This window comes from Stegostoma tigrinum, chromosome 29 (assembly GCF_030684315.1).
Source record: "Stegostoma tigrinum isolate sSteTig4 chromosome 29, sSteTig4.hap1, whole genome shotgun sequence".
NCBI lineage: Eukaryota > Metazoa > Chordata > Chondrichthyes > Orectolobiformes > Stegostomatidae > Stegostoma > Stegostoma tigrinum.
In genome coordinates this window covers 21,063,629-21,073,074 of record NC_081382.1, presented here as the reverse complement: position 1 = coordinate 21,073,074, position 9,446 = coordinate 21,063,629, and positions in this window count along the sequence as shown.

The window sequence follows — 9,446 nt, the reverse complement described above, 5'->3', positions numbered from 1 at the left end:
GTCTAACCAGGGTTTTATAGAGCTGCGGCATAACCTCACAGCTCTTAAACTCAATTCCCTTGCCAATGAAAGCCAACACACTATACGCCTTACTTATATCCCTACAAACTTGGGTCGCAACTTTGAGCGATCTGCGGACGTGGACCCCAAGATTTCTCTGTTCCTCCAAACTGCTGAGAATCTTGCCATTAAGCCTGTATTCTGCATTCAAATTTGACATTCCAAAATGAATCACTTTACACTTTTCTGGGTTGAATTCCATCTGCTACTTGCTCTGCATCCTGTCAATGGCCTGTTGCAACCTACTACAGCCCTCCACGCAATCCACAACTCCACCAACCTTTGTGTCATCGGCAAACTTACTAACCCACCCTTCCACTTCCTTATCCAAATCATTTATAAAGATCACAAAGAGCAGAGGTCCCAGAACAGATTCCTGTGGAACACCACTGGTCACCGAGCTCCAGGCTGAATACTCTCCATCTACTATCACACTCTGTCTTCTATTGGACAGCCAGTTTTTTTATCCAGATAGCCAATTTTCCCTGAATCCCATGTCTCCTTACTTTCTGAATGAGCCTACCATATGGAACTTTATCGAATGCCTTGCTAAAATGTATAGACACCACATCCACTGCTCTATTTTCATCGATGTGTTTTGTCACATCCTCAAAGAATTCAATAAGGCTTGTGAGGCATGACCTGCCCCTCGCAAAGCCATGCCACCTACTTCTAATCAAACTGTGCTTTTCCAAATAATCATAAATACTATCTCTCAGAATCTTCTCCAATAATTTGCCCACCACAGAAGTAAGACTTTAATTTCCAGGATTATCCCTAGTCACTTTCTTGAACAAGGGAATGGCATTTGCCACCCTCCAATCTTCTGGCACTGCTCCAGTGGACAGAGAGGACACAAAGATCATTACCAAAGGGGCAGCAAAATCTTCCCTCACTTCCTGCAGAAACCTTGGGTATATCCCATCTGGCTGAGAGGACTTATCTATCCTCATATTTTTCAAAGTTTCTAGCACATTTTCCTTCCTAATATCAACATGTTTGAGCATATCTGCCTGTTTCATGCTGTCGACACTGAAGCAAAGTATTCATTAAGGATGTTCCCTACCTCCTCTGACTCTGTGCACAAGTTCCCTCCAGTATCCCTGACTGGCTCTACCCTCACTCTAGCCATCCTCTTGGTCATCACATAAGCATAGAAAGCCTTGGGGTTTTCCTTGATCCTACCCACCAAGGTTTTCTCATACCTTTCTAGCTCTCCTAAGTCCACTCTTCAGTTCCTTCCTGACTACCTTATAGACTTCTAGAGTCCTTTCTGATCCTTGCTTCCTCAACCTTAAATAAGCTTCCTTTTTCCTCTTGACTAGATGTTCCACATGTCTTGTCATCCAAGGTTTCTTCACCTTATCATCTGTTCCTTGCTTCAGTGGGACAAACCTATCCAGTGCCTGTAGCAACTGCTCACTAAACAACCTCCACATTTCTGTTGTGCATTTCCCTGTGGACATCTGATCCCAACTGGTGCTCCGTAGTTCTTGCCTAATAGCATTGTAATTTCCCTTCCCCCAGTTAAATACTTTCCCATACCATCTGCTCCTATCCCTCTCCATGAGTATAGTGAAGGTGCCGGAGTTGTGATCACTATCACCGAAATGCTCTCCTACCAAGAGATCCAATAGCTGGCTTGGTTCATTGCCAAGCAACAAATCCAAAATGGCCTCCCCTCTAGTCAGCCTATCTACATATTGAATCAAAAATCCTTCCTGGACACACCTGACAAAATCTGCTCCATCTAAACTATTTGCACGTAGGAGGCTCCAGTCTATATGAGGGAAGTTGAAGTCACCCATGACAACAATCCTGTTACTTCTGCACCTTTCCAAAATCTGCCTCCCAATCTGTTCCTCATATTTGTCTTATTGCAGTTCCTTTGGGACTGGTATTTTTGGAGACACTTGAGAAGTTGGTTGCATAAAACTAAAACTGCAATTTCGAGAAGGAGCACAGCATGGACTCTCCTGATGAGCTGAAAATTGGTTGGCAAATACAATAAAGTTGAAATAATTACCAAGAATATTTGCTTAAAAAGTTGGCGATGAGCCCATGTTCACAGGATGATAAAAGTCAATAACTGCGTGGAAAATACATCACCACCATCTTTACAACCATCATAAACACCAGTCAAAGGGATGACGTATGTGGCAACATTATTCAATTTAAAGTGTCATCACTGTTTGAAACGTAAACATTTCAGAACAAACTGTTCAAGCCAGGTAGTGGTTTAAAACTACCATGCAGTGTCCCAGATTAACACAATCATTGACAATTTGACTCAAAGAGAGTGAAAAGCACTAAATAATATGTTTTTATCCACAAAGTACAATTATGTTGATAAATTCTACAGGGATGATTTGAATTAAATAAATTAAGAGCTTTACGTTTTCTACCAATTTATTTTATTCTATTATAATCCTATGATCTCATCATGTGTTTGGGGAAATATGAAGAATTTTATAGAGAGGGTTCTATTTCCCAACCACTTCCAAATTGGCGCATAGATAATTTCTTTTTCATTGACTTGTTTATCCGAGCTGCGTATACCTGTAAAATATCTGTTACAAAAACTCAGTTGAGCAATAACTTGCATTTACATTGGATGAACTGGGACCCACAGGGCTTACCACGCCCACGTCCTGATCAGCAGTAACCTGGATTCTCTAATCTTGACCACCCCAAGAGTCCAACTGACTGTGTCCAAGCCCCTGGACTGATGGTAGATACTGCCCTTGACTGATTATGCCAGGACCCCTGACTAAAGATTCTCTCCCTTGATTTGACCGAGAAATACCCTCTTTAGACCTTGAGATATGACTACTTAGTTGAGCACATTCAACGTATTTGCTATGTACGACCGTCACACTGTGGAATTGCGAGATTGGCCTAACAACATGTCTATCCCCTTGACCTATAGCAGCTGACAAAGAGGCTGAGCTGTCTGGATTTGGGTCTGCACCTAAACACAAGTCAAAATACAGGGATACTTAAGCTCTCAATACAAAGGCAAAATGCACAAAGGTAAAGTAAGACAAGATAGTGATGCTGTGAGCATTGAAACAGATGCAAAATGAGTGAACACTAAGAAAACCAGTGACAAACCCTGAGATACACATTGGCCCAATCCATTATTTCCTGTCACAGTGTGCATAATGTTCTAGGATTGGCATAGTGCCGCAGTGGTTGGCACTACTGCTTCATAGCAGAAGGGACCCAGATTTGAGCCCCATCTTCTGACTGTGTGGAGTTTGCACATTCTCCCCGTGTCTGTGTGGATTTCCACCAGGTGCTTCAGTTTCCTCCCACAGTCTAAGGTTGTTCAGGCTAGGTGGATTGTCAGTGGTAAATGCGGGGTTACAGGAATAGGGTACAGGAGTGGATTTGGTCGGGATACTCTTTGGAAGATCAGTGCTGACTCAAAGGGCTGGATGGCCTCTTTCGGCACTGTGGGATCCTAATGTCCTGGCAGTGGTGTTGCACTGCATGGAGCTGGTGTCTTTCAAAGTGCAGCATTGAAATACAGAACCACATTGTAAGTGGAGTAAAGAAGTGTATTGTAAGTAAGTGGAGATATGCCTGGATCTTGTGGTGCAGCTGGTACATGTCAGATGCCAACATCTGTGGATATGGATGTTGGTGTTTACGGACCGTGCCCTCACAGGTTGGTGAATGTTGCTTAAGGTGGAAGCCCAGAGGAGCCAGCGGTGAGCTGGAGTCATCATGTACCCACTTGGACTTTCCTATTGGGAATTGTCTCTGTCCAGTTTCTATCTGGTAGGTGCGAGGCAGGGAAGCTGAATATTCATGACGTGAGATTGGGTGTTTGCGAATTGATGCAAATAGGCCTCTCACTGGTCCCTAGCAAGATTCTTGGCTCATTGCTCAACACTTGTATGTTTACAACGTTGAGAATCTCCATATTGCTAATCTCACTCGAGTTTCCCAACTTTCCCACCAATGTCCTAAAATAACTCCACAGAGGCTAGTATCCCATCACCAAACCACCCGTTATTTACACACAGAGAGTCCACACTGATCCAACTCCCTCAGACCCAGTTCTCAGAGTGAACAGGATTGCTGGCAGCCCTGTTTATACCAGGTAAACAGCCCCAATCAGGGATCCCCTATTCTGTGAGGACTACCTGACTGACCTCATTACAAGCAGTACATGCCCATGGTATTACGGGGCTGGGAAGATTGGCTCGGCTTGACATGTCTATGCTGCAAAAGCATAAAGCGGTACGCAGCCAGTTAAGGCTCCCAGAGGTGAACTGATCACTGTCTGATTGTTTTAATTGCCCTCATTGAAAAATTCAAGTCGGACAAAACACATATGGTGCAGAGGTAGTGTCCTGACCTCTAGGCTCACCAGTCTAGGTTCCAGCACCACTTGTTCTAGATTTCTGTTGGAACATGTCTGTCAATTTAATTATAAATTTTGAAAGGTCTTGCATTACAATGGTAATGTTTCTAGTACTGAGGCAGAAAGTCCATGTTCAAGTCTGACTTGCCACAAAATTGTGTCATTGTGTGTCTTAACAGACTGATGAAAAATATCAAAATCCAGGTCCTTTGCATATTTATTAATGTGAAAAAATATTTTTTAAAAATCTACAAAATTGAAGCCTTTTAAAACAGCAAACAAGACATATTTTCAACTTATTGTATGACATGTAGTGAATTTTAAAATCTGTACTCACCATGTTTGCAGCAACAATGAGCAACATTCCCCTGTCCCACACCAAGTTTGCAAATGAAGTTCAACCAAGTTGAATGGAGTCTTTGTTTTTAAGAATTTTGGTACTTGACGCGAGTTCAGACATCGTGGATAGATGCAGGAGAAATCGGTGAACCGTTAAAGGTCCTAAAAATATTGAATTGAAAGTCTTTTTCCATTAAACACGTGCTGAATTATATTTGTAATATTTTTGAAGGAATACATACTTTAATAATAAATACACAATTCTGCTTGGAAATAATACTAGGGAAATCCATGTGCCAAGTAAAACATTGGTAATTTCATGAGAGTATTAAAATGGTATAATGAAGTTCTGGCACATAGACAAGCAGTATAATGTAACTGTTTGAGTTATTCTCGAGGGAGGTATGACTGGGTTTATAAGGAATTTTTAATTGCTGCTGTAATCCTTACATAACATAAAGTATTCACTGTTGGAACATAGTTACTGCATTATACTTCAGGAACATCACTTTATGGCAAATATTCATTATTTCATAGATCATGAAGTTATTTATGGCACAGAAGGAGGCCATTCACCCTGCGAGGCCTCTGCTAGCTCCTTAAGAAGCGATCCTGTCAGTGAAAAATGCAGTGATTGTAAAGGTTAACTCACAGGGCACACCCTTATTGCTTTAACAATTCTCAAATGTCAGGACAACTTGCCTGTGTGATCTTATCAGGAGCGACAAACTGAGAAGCTGGGCCAACAGCGGGCACACAGAGACAAAGGCTTGCCAGCAAATCCCACCAGAAGATTCTATCAGCAAAGATGCTAGAAACATTTTTAAATTATTTGCAGCCACAGCTGTCCTGACATCATTGTGAACAGAAGCTTTCCCCACCAGATATGGACCATGACTGCAAGGAAGTCAGCCCAGTGACATCAGAGATAATGGGAACTGCAGATGCTGGAGAATTCCAAGATAATAAAATGTGAGGCTGGATGAACACAGCAGGCCAAGCAGCATCTCAGGAGCACAAAAGCTGACGTTTCGGGCCTGGACCCTTCATCAGAGAGGCCGTTGTGTCATTGTAATAACTTTCTCATGAGAAGGAGGTTTGTACTCAATATGCGTGATACTTCCAACTGAGTATCCTCATTTGATGAGGCAATACTTATGTTGTCCACTCTTATCATACAAAAACTGGAATGTTGATTACATGGTATTGAAAAGCGTAACAGTAATTTATTACAGCTCATTGTAGTACACAAACATTATATTCCCTGACACAGAAGTGTCTGGCCTAGTATGAGTCTTATTTGTTTACGAGGATCAGTATGTTTTCATCACTATGCCATGCTTCATGTTATCCTGGTTTATATCTTGATGTCCCATACTATGATACAGCGATGATATCTTGAGCATGGATCTTAAAGTATGCTCACATACTCTACCTCTTAAAGGTATTCTGGTATGCTCTGTCTCTTGAAGCTACAGTGATGTATTGACTGTGAGCAATAACACAACAATGTCAATCTCCCTGTGTTAGAGCTACGTGTCTTAGATTACCATAATATAACTCATGAGTGGCGCTTGTACATCAAACTGTATTGAAAGCAGGCTGATAGGTGATGGGTGTTTACCACGGGCAGTGAAGAGGAGAGAGAGCAGAGACTTGTAATTTTATTGACCATTGCTGCCCTAAGTTTCCAAGGAATATCTCCAACCTGTTGAAGAGGGTATACATTTACCAAACCTGAGAAAATACAAAGAGACAGGAAGATGAATGCGTTCTTGACCTCCCTTCTCATTTTTTGTTTTTCAAATTGGCCATTGGATCCCCCTCCCTTATATGTACTCCTGAAAAAGCTCAGCGCACTGAGGTTCTGTGGGCAAGTAAATTCAGAAAGTTTTAAGGTTTTGATGGAAAATCTCAGTTGACCCTTCCCATTCAAAATCTCTCAAAGGATTTACTATACAGGAACAGCCCTGTGGGCAGGAAAGCAATGACACGACTGACAGCTCTCTGCAGATTTCCATTTGCCTGGTCTGACTAGGAGTGAGGCCTATGGCTACAGTTCCCTACTATCACAGAAAACAGCACAGGAATGGAGTGATCATGATAGCATGGGTTTCGTTTTAGAGGTGCAGTACACCTATCAGGCACTCAACACTGGGATGACCATACTTTTGTGTTTCTATGGAAGAGTGACCCTGGTCATTTGCAGAAGGCTTCAGATTTCCACCATAACAAGAAGTATTGAAAGAAACATATGTTGCTTACTAAATTCTTCTTTTGACCTTAATTGCTTTAAAATCGAAACAAAAACAAAGACAATAAAAATTGCCCTTGATGTCTTTTTTTACATTTTCCATTTGAATGTTAAAATAAATCTTTGTGCTACCAACCTTAATGCACTTTCTTTTCAATGATTTCTCATGTTGATTGATCTCAGCATTGAAAATACAAGTCTTACTAAACAAAAGCAAAAGTGACTCTGCACAGCACAATTTCTCAAGTGACTTCAAGAATATAACTTGCATCTATTAAAAAGTGAAGATTTAGAGGATGTACTGCCCAGGGGAAGCACTGAATTGCTGTTTGCATGGGAGAAAGTCAGCAACAACTGTTTTGAAAGTTCCTTCCTTTTACAAAGGTGAAAGAAATGTTTGCTCCACAGGCAGAATACTTCTGAGATATGTTAGCGGTCCGGCCTTCAGGTGTGTGGATGAAAATAATGATTTTGTAGTCTTCTATATTCAATTGTCAAAGAATTCAGCTCCACATTTTCTGCTTGCGGCAGAAACAGGAGAAAAAAAAACATTTTAAGGCGTTTCACGTAGCCTGATAATAACTGACGCTGAGCCAAAGTCAACTGACCAAATGTTTAGTCAAAGATGCTGGTTGTAGTGAGTATCTTAATGTACTGAGAGAGAGAGAGAGAGACAGGGGGTAGGGACTGAATTCCATGAGCTTTGAGACTGGCAGTCTGAAGGCGCAGCCAATAATAGTGAAGCAGAGGGAGCTGAAGTCATACACAAGGTAACAAAGATGGTTAGAAGATTAGAGGACTGGTGAAGTCTATGGACATAGAATGGGTCAAAGTCATGGAGATACTTAGGCATAAAATTTAGTATTTTAATATCATGGTTGGGAGACAACTCTGAGTTAGAATCAGAAACACACTTTGGGTCTGACTGACTTAGCTTTTTACTTACCCAGGAAATACAAGAGGAATCAGACCCTGCTATGACTCCCGAGTAACAATCAAACTGACCTGCCTGATTCACCTCTAACCATTTTCACCTACCACCATCTACCTCACCGAACCCACCTCATGGAGATAATACACCCCTCCCATTGTCAACTGTCAACTCTCCACCAATCCCATCCAATCCTGCAGGGCCTCTCATTGCCCAGCCATCTGACCTCTGCTTCCTAAACTCCCCTCCAACCTGCAGACCCGACTCTACTGCTGACGCACGCACTTCTCCTCTCCACTTACTAAATGTACCTGGTATCGTCTGACTCCGCCCCAGTTCACTTAATATCCCTCAGCCACGAACCTGCTCTGGCTAGTCTGCACAGCCCCCTGGAGGTGTGGGGACATATTGACTTCAGGGTCTGGAGGTCGATGCCATACGCGGACTTTGGAAGTCCACTCAGTGATCAACAAAATTAGACAAACATGACACCCTACTCACCTTCCACACATTTCTGCTGCCACATTACTCACCCAGGACCCTAACCACTTGCCATGCTGTAATCTTACCCGCCTACTATGAAACTGACACTTAGACAAAAACAGAACGTAAGATTCAACCCATTGTGTCCTTTGGTGTGAGCTGCCTGATGTCTAGGTGCATGTTTCATCGCATATGGTCCAGTAAAAATAACTTAAATAATGCTTGTGCATCTGCAATGTCCATCAAACCTCAAAAGATCAATCCAGAACAAAGAGATTTTCAAGTGCTGTTAAACATCTGTTTGTTATTTTATCAGCTTTATTAAATTAGAGCTGAATGCCAAGCTAGCCACATGCTTGTTGAAATTTGGGCTTTATTTGAGAAAAATAGTCAGTTACAATAACCAAAACTAATTGCAATAATTCCCAACTCTTGACTTGAAGATCAGAGCTCAATTGAGTGAAGCTGTCCTCATTGCTTTGTTTAAGTATTTTAAATGATAAAGAATGAAATCACTAAAGGACCCACACTTAATTATATTCAGGTAATTAACTCTGCTGAAAAAGAGCAGTCACCGAAGTTTGTTACTATCTATTAGTGACATCTATTGAAATGATCTGTAACTTAAACAGTTTAGTTGACTTTTTCCCTTCATTCATTCATGGGATGAGAGTATCATTGGCTAGGCTGGCATTTATTGCCCAAAGGGCAGTTAAAAGCCAATCACATTGCTGTGGGTCTGGAGTCACATGTAGATGATAATGACAGTTTCTTTCCCTAAAGGGCATTAGTGAACTAGGTGGGTTTTTCCCCTGACGATCAATTCACGGTCATTGTTGGACCCTTAATTCCAGATATTTTATTTGATTCAAATTCCACCATCTTCTGTGGCAGGATTCAAGCCTACATCCCTGGACTATTAATTTGGGTCAACATTCCAGCCATAATACCATTAGCCATCACCTCTCCGACATCTCTTTTGGTCAAATTAAATGTTATAGCAC